The following is a 15,160-nucleotide window of genomic DNA, read 5'->3' as shown; positions in this document are numbered from 1 at the left end:
AAAAAAAAAAAAAAAAAGAAACACCAAAGGGAGAATTTAGGTAGAAGAAACGTGACCTCAGAAGAAAATGTCAAAATGGAAGAAGAAACACAGAGCAGTGCACAAGGTGTATATGTGAGCGAGTCTGAATGAATCTTGACTGCAAAATAGAAAAATGAAAATATCTTGCAAGACTTAAAACATATGAATGATCAAATGCATGTCAATAATAACAAAAGGTGGGAGAAAGTAAACAAAATAATACGAATTTCAGTTCTAGCATTATGTGGGAAGTGACAAAAGTACTAATTTATAATAGACTATAGTGAGTCAGAGATGTATGTCGCAATATTTGGGGTACTACTTAATAGTAAAATAATGTAGTACTATCAAACTAAAAGAAAAAATGTAATAAGAGAAGGACTTGATTATAAGTGATGCAAAAAAGAATTTAAAGAAAACAGATCAGGTAGAACAAATAGGAAACAATAAGATGATATGTATATAATTCAAAATATATCAGTAATTATGTTAAATATAAATTGACTCAATTTTGCAGTTAAAAGAGAAGTTGTTAGACTGGATAAAAGACAGAATTCAATAGCCTATAGGCGAAAGAGGAAATTATGGTATAAATTAGAAAGTTTTTGAACCAAATGATAATCAAAACATGATATGTGAAAACCTGGGGGTTGTATCTAAAGCTGTTCCTAGAGGAAAATATATAACCTTTAAATGCATGTTTAAAAGGAAAAAATGGCTGAAAAATCATGATATAAATATCTCATCAAGAAACTAGAAACAAAATGTAAAATGAAGCCCAAAGAAAGTAGAAGGCAAAAAATAATAAGAAAAATTAACTGAATGAAAATTGAATGTTTAACTGAGAAAATCAACAACAGCAGAACAACAATGGATTCTTCTCAAATGCACATGGAATTTCAAAAAGATAGACTATATGTCAGGGCATACAAGTCTTGAGTTGAAGTTGCGTAGAATATTTTCCCTGAAACAGTGGTATCAAGTTGGAAATTTATAGTAATAAGATACTTAGAAAAAGAACCAAATATTTAGAAATTAAACAATATACTTAGCACCTGTAAAAAAATGACAAGGGAAATTTTTTTAATCTCAACTAAATGAGAATGAATACACATCCTATGAAAATGTGTGTGATGCAGCTAAAGCAATTGTTAGAGGAAAATGTATCACTTTACACATCTATAATAGGAAGTAAAGTGTAAAATTATCTAAGATTCTGCCTTATGAATCTAGAAAAAGAGAAGCAAATTAAACCCAAAGTAAATAGAAGAAAGAATATTATATAATGGGGAGTTGAAATTAAAAAATTAACAAAATCAGATTGATTCTCTGAAAAGATTAGTAAAATTGATTTTAAAAAGATTAAGGAAAAAAACAAATCACCAATATCACAAATGAAATAAGGACATCACCAAAATTCTGACAGATAAGAAAAAGGATAGTAGGATATTATTAACAACTGTATTCCAATCAATTTGATAACTAAGATGAAATAGACAAATTCTTTGAAAACCCCAGCTTACCAAAATTGACATAAGAAATTAGAAATCTGAATAGTCCAAGATCATTTCTCTAAAATTGAATTTGTAGGCCAGGCACAGTGCCTCACGCCTGTAATACCATCATTTTGGGAGGCTGACACAAGAGGATCGCTTGAGGCAAGGACTTCAAGACCAGCCTGGGCAACAAAGTGAGATCCTGTCTGTACAAAAAATAAAAATAAAAACAAATTAGTCAGGTGTGGTGGCATACACTTGTAGTCCCAACTATTCAGGAGGCTGAGGTGGGAGGATCACTTGAGCCCGGGAAGTTGATGCTGCAGTGAGCTGTGATCATGCCACTGCACTCTAGCCTGGGTGACAGAGTAAGACTCTGTCTCAAAAAAAAAAAAAAATTGAATTTTTTATATAAAAATTGTCCACAAAGAAATCCCCAGGCGTCATAGCTTTACTGGTTAATTTGATTTAGCATTTAAGGACAAAATCATAATCTTACACAAACTTTTTCAGAATATAGAGGAGGGAGACACTCTCCAACTCATTCTATGCTGTTAGCAAGACCCTGATAACAATAGCAAAGTTACTACACCCCCCAAAAAATTATAGACTAATGTCTGTCATGCACATGGATTCAAAAATTCTTAAAATGTTAGCAAGTCAATTATTGTAATATATAAAAAGATTAGTATATCATGATCAATGGGGGATTGTCCCAGGATTGCCAGGTTGATTTAGCATATGAAAATCAGTCATTGTAATTCACTATACTCACAGCTTTAAGCTGTTACTTATTTCAGTAGAGGCTGAAAATGATTTGACAAAATTTAATAACCATTCATGATTTTTAAAAAAAATTGTTAGCAGCTAAGGATGGAAGGAAACCTCTTTCACGTGATAAAGAGTGTAATTCTTAGTAATGAAAGGCTGAGTTCTTCTTCCCCTATGACCATGAACAAGACAGTGACATCCCCTAAGATTGGAAATAAGGTAAGGATGTTTACAGTCACCTATCACTACTTCTATTCAACATTGTACTAGATATCCTCACCAATGAGATAAGGACAAAGAAATAATTGGCATGATTACTGGAAATGAAGCTGTCTAGTCACAAATGAACTTACTGTGTTGACAGAAAATTGTAAGGAATCTTTGTAAAAAGTATCATTTGTGTAAGATATAGGAGAGAAATTATATTAATATCTTCTTAATATATTAATAGCTGGTAGAATAAACAAGAAAGCAGTAACAGTGATTACTTATTCGGGAGTTGGGTGAGGAACTCATGGGTAGAAGAGGGGAAAGACAGAGACCTTTTCCTTTCTACATTTTTAAAATTATTGATACTTCATTGTAATGTATTATTCAAAAATATAACTTATTTTTGTAAAAAAAAATACTGAAAGTTGGCATTGCTTCATCATTGTAGTTAAATAACGAGCACCTTTCAGTTCCCAAACCATACCAATCACAATAGAACTCTCTTATCAGACTATTGATGTCATGCAACACAAAAATTTCAGAATTATACATACATTTTTAATGGAACCCTTTCATGGGTCTATTATGCGTTGACATAAGCTGTAGTTTGACTTCTGATTACGGATCATTCAGTCTATTCACCATGGATATCTATTTAACACTTTTCCACTCAGCCTTTTACGTGCATTGCTATTTAATAGTAAAAGTAAAGACTGAATTTTATTTTCTTTTCCTTGTTTCTCTCAAATGGTAACCAACACACTGAAGTAATAATAGTAATGAGAGCAGTAATAAAATCTAACACTTATTTAGAGCTTGTTATGTGCAGATACTGTGCTCAATTCTTTACATGTATTCTTTCAAAATTCTATATCCATAATTCTGACAACAGATGGAAAGTATAAGAGGTTAAATATGAATAATTCAGATTAAATAGCCATTCTCCAAATAATCATCAATTCACTGTACTCTGTAGTTTTGTACACTGTACCAACAGTTGAGAATCGTGTAACAGTTGAAAATTATTGGAAGGGGAGTCTTAAAAGAAACTTATAAATGGAAGTTTTAGAGATGATAGGTGAAGAGCAACAGTATTTAGAACATGCTTATAATCAGACCAGTTCCAGGTCAACATTATGCTATCATAATAGAAATTTATGCAGATATACATATCAGATCAAAAATATCTTCATGTAATTTAAACAGAAGTATAAAATTCCTTTAGCTGAATTATGAAAGTAATTTGAACTCTTTGACCACCTGACCAAGGGAGGTAACAAAATCTCTTTTTTTCCAACTACTGCTTCTTTGACTTCTCTGTTAATCCTTGGAGACCATGAGTAATAGTCCAAATATTTTATCAGTTTTGAATCCACCCAATAGGCTCATTCACTCTTTGTCCCTCTCTATTCATTGTAAACATGCATTAAGCCACACTGGTAATTTTAACATTCTGAAAATAATAGACAACTGCAGTTATCATTATCATGAGAATTAACCAACATAAATATTATCAGGCCTCCTTAAGCAGCCGATTTCATCTGCTCTTTAGCAATGTATACTATGATAGCACCAAGAATTCCATCTTTCACAAATACCTGGATCAGTAGGCAGTCTACTGCATCCCCAAATTAGAAGTAGCTGTGCTTTTGGCTTCTGAACTGTAGACAGCTCTGAGGGACAGGCACCAAGTTGCCGCTGCTTTCCACAGCCTCAGACCTAGAAAGGCCTGTCTCAGTGCTCATTTTGGTATACCCTGATAGCTCCCTACATCAGGAGCCCACATGGGAGACTAACGAAGCAAAGATGGTTTCTGAAAACCTCCTGTACTAAAAATGCCATGCAGTGGCTCTGAATATACTCCTCTTCGTGTATTCTCTCTTCTCCCCTCCCTTCCATATCCGTGCCCTTGTTTAGTTCCAATTTCCATTAGAAATGCTATTTGGGCAGCAAATTTCACAGACTGGATCCATCTCAATGCTGCTATGCAAAGAAAACACATCTGTCTGACTCTTCATTTAAAATAAGGGAAAAAAATTGAAATAACAAAATGCTGTAGTCGCTCTGAGCTGTTTCCTAATGAACCTGTTTGTCCCAAGAGCTGTAGTGAGGAGCTTCTCCTCCTCGGTGAGAACTCTTTATGCATATTAATATTATTCATGTTTTCCATGCGACTCTCTCTGACTTGCCCTCACCCCATCCTTTGAATTCATTTAAATAAAAATAATTTATGTGGACATTCCTTCAGTCAGGATTTTCTCTCCCCCTTTCTTAAAGACACCCATAATATTTCGTTGATGCTTTGTGTCCAAACCAAATCGTTATGCTTTTGCATATCATTAGGGCTTTATAAAGAACAACAGCGACATCTGCATGTGCCGCAGTGCCAAGGAGATTGGAAAAATACCGAAAACAAAACTCTGTATTGGCTTGGAGGCTGTCTGACTCTCTGTCTCCCTAGCAGCCCCTGCCACCACCATGGACAGGAGTAATTGTACAGTGTAATCACATCATGCCTCATCTGCATATTCATAACAGAGACAAAGCTTTGGAGGATAAGGGGGGAGCAGGGGTAATTTAAATATAAAACAGCGTCTCTTTCCAAATCAAGTTGTGCCAGTTAGACTGTGCACCAGGCTTCAATATTAAGCCAACATTGTTTTACAGTTTGGAAACTGGAGTGAAGAAGAAGATGGAGAAGAGACTCAAAAAAGAAAGGGTGATACTACATTTTCATTCTTAACTGAGGTAAAACAAAACAAGACAACAACAACAGCGACAGAATAAAAAAGTAATATTTGAAGAGTCACCAACAGTGGCTAACCAGCTGCGGTTTTACCAGGAATGAAATAGCCCATTGAGGGAGCTTTAAAAGCCCCCAATTAATATGTTGTGCATGTATAAGATCTACAAAGAACTCACTGTATTCTTTCTCTCCCCCACCAAGTCCCCCCCAATACTCACATATTCCCTAACCACCACCTTTCTTTCCTGTCGGGTGCAGGGGGAAAAGATCAGAGCTACAAAATAATTGACTAATTGCTTCAAAAGTAACAACATCCCTCTTCAAAAGAAAGGACAAAACAAACACATACAAAAGGTGACTGTTCATTAATGAAGGGATAAATTACCGATGGCTTCTTCATTCTCTTTAGTTCATTACCCCCCAAAAGAAACAAATATAATCCACTTGTTAATATTTCTTGTCTTCGTTTTCTTTGTTTCTAATATGATGCTCTTTATTATATATTTCTAAGTGTTGGTATTTGTAGAAGCCTCTGCCACTGCATTCCCCAAAGAGCTACTAGTTTCAACCCACTGGAGTTTATATTCCTTTAATTGTCTAGTGCAGGAACATTTCTGCTGTTTTTTAAAATACACTGCTCTGCAGGAATTAGAAGAATCCAAGGTTGTATCCAACTTCAAAGGTTTCCAAGTCATAATGATTTTAGCAAAAGTAGAAGACAGATCATGGAACAAGTCCCTGTTTGAAGATAAGCATCATAGGGACCTTTTTTTCTTCCCTCTCTCCCCAACTTTGTACTTCTCCTGGCTCTGAATGCCCCTCGCTAACACAGTTTAATGATATGCAAATGAAATATGCATAAAACCATTCTACTGTATGATGATTAAACACTGGAGACATTAACAGCGGAGGCTTCACTCTTTGTAATAATCCTTCCCGACCATCCACTTTGATTGCGGAGTTATGGAAACCCATAGCAGTTGGCAGAGAGAGCGAAAGAGAGAATGAAGGAAAGACGCAGGGACACATCACCCATCTCGGTGCTTCTCCCACTCCAGGAGAGGTCCCCCCCTTTGTACTGCATTCCTATTGCTGTCTTTTGTAATCCATCCATGCAGTCGCACCAGAACGATTAACGGAAAAAACCTCTTTTCTCTTAATGTTTCAAAGCTCATTAGCCAAACGATTATTCCTCATTAACAGCGAAATCTCATTCATTAAAAGGAAGAATATGCCCAAAAGATGCCAGCGCAGCTAATCCTGAGTCCCGTAACTGGGCTGTTAAATCCCATACTACTTGTATATTCCATGCAAAAGGGACACGCGCCAATCCACATTTTTTTTAAGAAAGAAAAAACAGTTTGTGTGTTTTGTAAAATCCACAAGAGCAGCAATTAATATTCCCATTGAATGACTTTATTTTTTTGTCTCTCCCTTTTGTTTCCAGCGCCTGCCCCTGGCTCAGCGCCCGGTGCCAACAGAACACCTTTCAGGATCCACAGCAACGCAGACAACGTAAGTACCAGCCGTTCCCTGAAACCCTTTTGCAGATTTTTTAAAAACAACCACCTAAAACATAGAGAGACAAGCCTCTTTCCCCTTCTTCTCCCCTGCATTATGCCACCAGTGTTTCCTCAGTAGCCCCTTCCAAATCCCTCTGCCTTCAAGTTTGTGCATGTCTGTGTGGCATCCCTCCTCCTCCTTCACTCCCATAGTGGATCTTGTAAAAGGGCTTCAGATCGGCCCCATTCATCTCCCTGGTGATAGCAGTGAATGTAGATAAATCTCTGGCTGCCTGCTTGCTGCTGGAGTATGATTTTTATTTTGTCTTCTGTGTATACCTGGGTCAGAAAGTGAAATGTATGCATACACATACATGCACATACACATATTTCCTTCTCTCTCCTCTGTCTCCCTCCTTTTTCTCACACATGCATACATCCTACATATGTGTATATGCATAAACATATACACCTATATATACATACCCATACCTATAGCACAAAATATATACATATCTAAACGTTTGTCTGAAAATATGCGTATTTATATACACATACAACCTTACACATGTGTTTATATGCAATCGATAGGTGCCTATCTTTTAATTTATACCCATCTATATCTCCATTTAAATATTCCCTCTCTTCTCCCAGCAGAGGCTGTGTGCAATTGCAATCCAGGATTATACAAGCAGTATTCTTTCCTTATGATTTCTAGTTGTAGACCCTTATGCTCCCTTCTCTGCCTTCTTCGCAGCTGTAGAATTGGCGTCTTTCCCTGAGGTTTTCCAAGTGGCAAGTGGCACAGGCTGTGGCATGTATTCATGCCGCTTCCTATGGCATTTCTCTTCCGATGTCTGCTTTTTCTTTGTTTGTTGTTGACTAGGCTGAATGGTGGGGTTTTTTTTAAATTAAAAAAAAAAAAAAATTAAATACCAAAAAAACCCAAAACCTCCCCCCCCCCAAAAAAAAAAAAAAAAAAAAAATTAGCCCCACACAAGCGCCTTCTGCTGCAACAGATGCCCAGATCACCTCTGGCACGGGCAAATGGGCAAACGATTTTGGTTTTCAGGTTTTTCTGTTTGTTGCTGTATTTGTTGTTTGTTTTCCTTGTTTCTTTTGATTTTTCGAGGAGTCCAGAATCCCGGCCTCTGCTTGAAACGGAACAGTGTCATGGCGGAGACGACGGCCTTTGTCTTGCTGGGTGTGAAAACATCCGCTGTGCTGGCTCCACTGCGGCAGAATCAAGTTTAAAGGAAAAAAAGTGATTAAAGTCAGCTTTGTGCCTCTGTGGTGTGGAAGACCCCCAAACCCCAAGTAGCCGAGTCCCAGGGTCCGAGGAAGGGCTCATAGTTGGAGCAGCCTAGGCTGTAATCCTGGCACTTGCGCCTTCGGTTGCTGCTTGCTGTTCGCTCCTGGGGGTCTGGATAATCTCCCTTGGCTTTACCGCACTGTCTGGCCCGCATACAGGGCCCCGTAACATATACCCGCTGCTGCTATCACACGAAACTGTGGCGTTGCCCCTGAATGGATGGCACCGTGCCAACTCTTCTGCCATCCGCCCTTGCAGCTTTTTTCTTTTCTCCCTCCCTCCCCTTCTTCTTCTCCTCCTCCCGTCGACTTGACGTTAATTAACACACGGGTTAATTGATTTTAAAAGCCGAAGAATTACAGTTAACTTTTCCCACAGGGTACAGACGCCAGCCGCTTGGCACACTCTGCTTTTCGCACTGGTGCAGGGGAGCAGGGAAAGCCCGCAGCAAAGCTAGCAACTGCTGAGGGAGCGTTGCCTGCTTATTGGAGTAGAGCCGATAGAAGTCGACGTGGCATTGCCTCATCCTTTACAATGTATGTAGCCATTATATATTTTGTTAAATAATCAAAACACCACCCTGTTTTTCTTCTTCTCCGTTCTCTTTCAAAATAGGAAAACCATTCAGAAGTTCACCTAGAAAGGGATAAAATCCTTCCACCAAACCTCTCTCTCATCCATAATATGCTTTTATTTCCAATGACAGATAGCTGGTGCCTTAAATTTTTTTATTTTTTTATTTTTTAGTTACAAAAGAAAGGCTTACCTCTTCCCTAAAATTACAGACATAGAAGTTTATTTATTTATTTATTTATTTTTTAAGAAAAAGTTCCATAAAGTTTTTCTGTCTCAATGTTTTGTTTTGTTTTGATGTCTGTTGGCTCAAAAGGGTTATTTATGGTGAAGGATTTCAATGAGAAAGTGGGTACATTGTAATTAAGAACAAAATTCATATGAAAGATCTTTGTTTATATGTCTGTATCTCTTTGCTTTTTGTCCCTTTCCCCCCAATCCCCTGTAGGAAATGAAAGCAACTGATACTGTAGTTGGGAAGAAGACAGGCAAGACTGGGGACTTGATGCTTTCACCTTTTCATGCTTTCATTTTATTTCATTTTGTTTTTTAAAAGCACGCAGCAAGTGAAGCGACAAGAGGAATCCATTATGCAAATCATGTCACTTTGCATAATGTCTCATGACTGGAATATGCAAATGAACTGTATAATTTATGAGTGCCAATGTCTGTCTAAAAGTGTTTCACATAATTTACAAAGTGAGCCTGAGAGGCATGAGGAAGGCAGCTCTTCCGATTCCATTGCCAGGAAAGCTCTGTATATTTTTCTGTAAGTGATCCCTCGTAATATCATCAAGTGCTATTTAAAATAAATGAAGGTTTCAAATGTACATGAAAGGCAAAGATTTTCCTCTCACTTCCTTCACCCATTGATTTTTTTTGTCTAACATTTGCAAGAAACTTGGACTCGAAAGCCTTAAATTTTGGATTTAATTTGGAAAAGAAAAGTTATTTGAGCCAAACTTGCTCTTTGTATATGGGTTTCCTTTTCTAAAGCAAGGAATGTCTTAGAGAAGCAGACACTATCTATTAACATTTGCCTGAACCTATAGAAAGCAGAAGAATGGGATTTCTCAATTTGGTTGGTTTTATGTGTGCCCTGTAACATTTTATAAATAATAGTCTCCCGGATGTATTAAATATTGTTATGGAAGACTCATACAATCAATATTCTTCTGAAGGTATAATTCTACTTTCAGAATAGTCTTCACAGGAGAAATTATATCCAGTAAAAATCAGATTTTAGTTAAGTGAGTTTAGTTGGCCACTCCATGTCTCATTGTGCTGAGTTTTTTGAGTAGGGGATTGCGAACCTTTTGAGAAGTCATAACATCTTTGATAATATGGTCTAATCTGTTCTTGTAGTTTTCATTATAATCATAAATTCTGTGAAAGAGAGGTACAGACCATCATGAAAGTGCAAACCACTGATCCTTAACAAAGAGGACATAATCCTTGGAGGGAATGTCAAAAAGACTTTCTAAAGAAAGTGAATTCAAGGTCAAGTCTGAAAGTTGAAGAGAACTTAACAAAAGAGGGAGTATTTTTCAGATAGAGATTATATTCAGTAAGTCCTGATGCAGAAAAAGAACATGGCTACTTGGAAGAACTAAAATAAGTCCAATGTGACTACAGTATAGAGAATCGGTTATTGGCTCAATTGGGAACAGATTGAAAGGTAAGCATGTGAAGAGTAACTTACTCATTATCTGCTTTCATTTGATGGACCTAATCTCTTATGTTATTATTAATTATGTGTACCAGTACTTCATTAAGTTCATATGGAGAACTACTTCAGATTTCTGAATCCAACCTTATGTGACATTCCTTCTTTTTGCAAAGTTTTATTTTCAAATAATAGCCATTTAAGAAAACAGGAAAATGACCCATCTGACGAGAGCAGAATATAAATTATTTTTAAGTGCACACAAAACATTTGCTAAAATAGGCCACATTGTGTTCCCTTTTAAAAAATCAATAAATTTAGAAGTATTCAAGTCAGACAAAATATCATCTCTTGACCACAAACAAATTGAACTAGAAATCAACAACAGAATAATATATAGAAAAATCCCAATTTTTTTGGAAATTAAACACATTTCTAAATGGCATGGGTCAAAGAGGCAGTCACGGAAATTTTTTAAATGTTTTTAATTAAATGAAAATAAAATTTCTGAGATGCAGCTAAAGACGTGCATCGAGGAAAATATGTTTTAGTGTCTTGTTTTAGAAACCTAGAAAGTTTTGAATCAATAATATGTGTCTTAAGAAAACAAATTAAACTCAAAGCAAGAAGAAGGAAAGAAATAATAAGAACATAAACCAATAAAGTTGAAAATAGAAAAACACTAAAGTCAGAGTACTCGAAAGCTGGTTCTTTACAAAGATTATGAAAATCAATAAACATCTAGCCCAACTAAATGAGAAAAAACTGAGAAGACACAAATTACCAAGACTAAGAATGAAAGAGTGGGTATCAGTCACTAAGGCTGACATATATTAAGTGGATAATAAAAGTAAATAACAACTTCATTAATACATTTGATAACCTAGATGAAATAGACAAATTCCTCAAAAGACACAAACTACCAAAACTCATTCAAGTAAACTAAACCTGAATAGTTTTATATCTTTAAATAAATTGAGTTTGTGGTTTAAAAACTTTCCTATAAAGAAAATACCATGCCCAATGGCTTCCCTGACAAATTCTACCAACCTTTAAGGAAGAAATCATACCAATTCTAAACAATCTCAGGAAACAGAAAAGGGAAGAACACTCCCCCAACTTATTTGATGAGGTCAGCATTACCTGATGCCAAAAAACAAAGACAGTATAAGAATAGAAAACTACAAACCAAATAACTCATAAACATAGACACAAAAAGCACAAAATATTAGCAAATTGAATCGCATTTGCTAATATGCCCAAAGAATGAGAAATAACAACCAAGCCAAGTTTATTCCAAGAATGCAAGTTTGGTTCAATATAGTAAAATCAATGAGATTCATCATATCACCAGGTTGTTATTTTAATAATCATTTCAATGGATGCAGGGCAAAAATGATAGAAATTAATATCCATTCCTGATAAAATATCTTTGCTGACAAGGAATAAGTGGTAACTTCCTTTGCCTAATTAGAGGTATCTATACAAGAGAATTACAGATTAGAAAGGAATAGATAAAATTATCTTTATTTTCAGATGATATCATTGTCTGCATCAAAATTCCAAATTTATGAAAAAGTTTCTAGAACTAATAGGTGTGTTTTGCAATGTCATGGGATACAAAATCAAAATTCAAAAATGCACTCGCAATAAATAGAAATTTTAAACAAGTGCCATCATAATAATATTAAAAGCATGAAGTTTTAGGGATAAGCCTAAGAAAATATGTTCAAGGTTTACATACTGAAAACCATAATACACTGAAGAAACAAATTAGAAATACCATGCTCATGGATTGGAAGACTCAATATTATTAGTGTAATTTCTCTTCAAATTGATATATAGTGAAATTTAATTCAATCTTCATCAAAAACCCAATAATTTTTTTCTAGAAATTGACAAGCTGATCTAAAATGTATAAAGAAAAGCAATAGAAAGCTAAGACAATTTTGTAAAAAGAACATTAGAGGACTCACATTAGCTTTGTAATATTGCATAAAGCCACAGTAATCAAACAGTGTGATAATTACATAAGGATAGAGGTAAAGATCCATGGAAAAGAGTAGAGAGCCCAGAAATTGATGCACAATTTTTTGGCAAAGATTCAAAGGCAATTTGATGTAGAGAGAATAGTCATTTTAATACACAGTACTGGAACCATGTGAATGAGAGACTTGACCCACTCATTATTTATACAAATACTAATCTTAAATGGGTATTAGAATAAAATAAAAACATAACACTAAAATAGTTCTTCAAGAAAAGATAAGTTTTGTGATCTTGGGCTAAGCAAAAGATTTCCCTGTAGATAGCAGGGAAAGAACTTACACCACAAATGAATTAGATAAGTTGGACTTCAGCAAAATTGAAAACTTCTACTATTTGAATGGCAAAAAGTAAATGAAAACATAAGCTACATACTGAGATAAAATATTTTCTACCAATAACAAGGAGGAGAATTAAACAAGACTAAAAATGACACAGAAGATAAAATTAGTGGATGAGGACATTTACACAGCTGTCATAACTGAGTAATGCAGAAACATGTTAAGTAGAGACATGAAAGACAAAGATTATAATTTAACTTGTAGAGAGTAAAAACTACCATATCTGAGATTAAGAATACCACTAGAGGTGATTGACAGGAGATTGGATATTTCAGAAGACATTAGTGAAGACATAGAAATAATCCACCATAACACCCAGAAAACATTGGAATCAATGTGAGCTAGAAGACAATGGAGAAACACCTATAAAATATCAAAAGAAAAAAGTTCAATTAAAATTTTATAGACAGCAAAAATACCTTTTAAAAGCAAAGATGAGACCGGGCATAGTGGCTCACGCCTGTAATCCCAGCATTTTGGGAGGCCGAGGAAAGCAGATCACGAGGTCAGGAGTTGGAGACCAGCCTGACCAAGATGGTGAAACCCCATCTCTACTAAAAAAAAAAAAAAAAAAAAACACACACACACAAAAAAATTAGGCAAGAATGTGGCACGTGCCTGTAATCCCAGTTACTCAGGAGGCTGAGGCAGGAGAATTCCTTGAACCCAGGAGGCGGATTTTGCAGTGAGCCGAGATCACGCCACTGCACCCCAGCCTGAGCAATAGAGCGAGACTCTATCTCAAACAAAACAACAAAAAGGTGAAACACACTTTTTCAGATGTACAAAAGCTGAAAGAATGCATCATTAGCAGACCTGCTTTACGAGAAATGTTAAAGAAGCCCTGCAGGCAAAAATGAAATTATACCACATCAATAAAAGGCCTTGGAAATGGTAATTATGTTGGTGAATTTAGAAAACTTTTTTTTATTACAAACATTTAAAAATAATTGATAGCTTAAAGCAAAAATAATAATAAGGTATTTGTCTTATAACATGTAAAAGTAAAACTCATGACAATAGCATAAAAAGTATTGAAGAAAACAAATGGAAGATTCTATTATAAGGTGTTATACTATACATGAAGTGGCATAATGTCAATAATATCACTTGAAGGTAGACTAAAAATTAAAGTCTTATTTTTTAAAAACTAAGTTAAATGGCAGTTATGGTTAATAAGCTAACAAAGAAGAGAAAATGAAATTACCAATAATGTTCAATTAATCCAAAACAAATAGCAAAATAATAGATTTAAACTTAATCTTCAATAATCACATTAAATGTAAATGACCTAAATTCCCTTATTAAACAGCAGATATTCTCAGATTGCATTAACAAATAACAAGACTGATATATAGGCTGCCTACCACCAAACCACCTTAAATATAAATAGTTTAAAAATCAAAGTAGGGGGGATAGATATGCCATATTAACACTAATCAAATGAAAGCTGGAGTCAGTATATTAATATAAGACAGTATTATTCAGACCTCATAGAACCAGATCCCAGAAAGATGAAGTTAGCCACTAATGTATTGATTTGCTGTCTTGTGGCAACAAGTGAACCCTAGTTTCTCTTTTAGTTGATGGATTCTGAGTCAGAACTAACTTAGGTGTGGAAACTGAGCACAGGATTACAACTTTTCATAGTGGCTGACTTCATCTTCCTGCTCATCTAATCTCAGTCTCTTGAATATATGTTTTATGTATCTGTAAAATATTATATAATTATGTCTGTGGTATACATTTCTATCATGCACCTGATAATTAAGTGCTGGCACCCAATCTCTGCTATTCCTGGATCATATCATCCACACTGGTAGAGGAGATTCCAGTTCTGTAACACCATCACCTTCAAAGTCCCCATCTACAGAACAGTCATTACTAAGCTTGATGCTGGTAAATGAAGCAACTTCCAGATCCTTCCAGGGAACATCATGAGCTGGTTTTTGGCTTCATATAACATATCCACTTCTGCATACCCACTTTTCTGAGGTTTTTATTATGCTCTGAAGAGTTTACAACATCAGTTAGCATGTCTCTGTTTAATGGGAGCTTTCACTTGCTTGAAGTATACAAGAACCACTGCATCGGTGTATTAAAAACTGATTCCAGCTGGGCGCAGTAGCTCATGCCTGTAATCCCAGCACTTTGGAAGGCTGAGGTGGGTGGATCATGATGAGGTCAAGAAATCAAGACCATCCTGTCCAACATAGTGAAACCCCATCTCTACTAAAAATACAACAGTTAGCTGGGCGTGGTGACGTGCACCTGTAGTCCTAGCTACTCAGGAGGCTGAGGCAGGATAATGGCTTGAACCCATGAGGCAGAGGTTGCAGTGAGCCAAGATCACGCCACTGCACTCCAGCCTGGCAAAAGAGTGAGACTCAGTCTAAAAGAATAAAATAAAACCTAATGCCAAGGGCCTTTGTCAGAGTGTTAAGTCAGAGTTATGGAAAAGTTTCTTCATTAAGCA

General features: G+C 35.8%; 1 long non-coding RNA gene across 1 annotated transcript in view; it reads right to left on the bottom strand.

The window, feature by feature from the left end:
• LOC108529175 (uncharacterized) overlaps nt 1–6,701 on the bottom strand; it is a 76,104-nt gene extending 69,403 nt beyond the window's left edge. The window contains exon 1 of the long non-coding RNA XR_001885427.1: nt 5,630–6,701. This is a non-coding gene — a long non-coding RNA (uncharacterized LOC108529175). The remainder of the gene's footprint in view (nt 1–5,629) is intronic.
• Between the last annotated feature and the right edge of the window lie 8,459 nt (nt 6,702–15,160).

Source organism: Rhinopithecus bieti, unplaced genomic scaffold (genome assembly GCF_001698545.2).
Source record: "Rhinopithecus bieti isolate Rb0 unplaced genomic scaffold, ASM169854v2 scaffold_6506, whole genome shotgun sequence".
Classification (NCBI taxonomy): Eukaryota; Metazoa; Chordata; class Mammalia; order Primates; family Cercopithecidae; genus Rhinopithecus; species Rhinopithecus bieti.
This window is presented reverse-complemented; position numbering and strand designations above follow the sequence as displayed.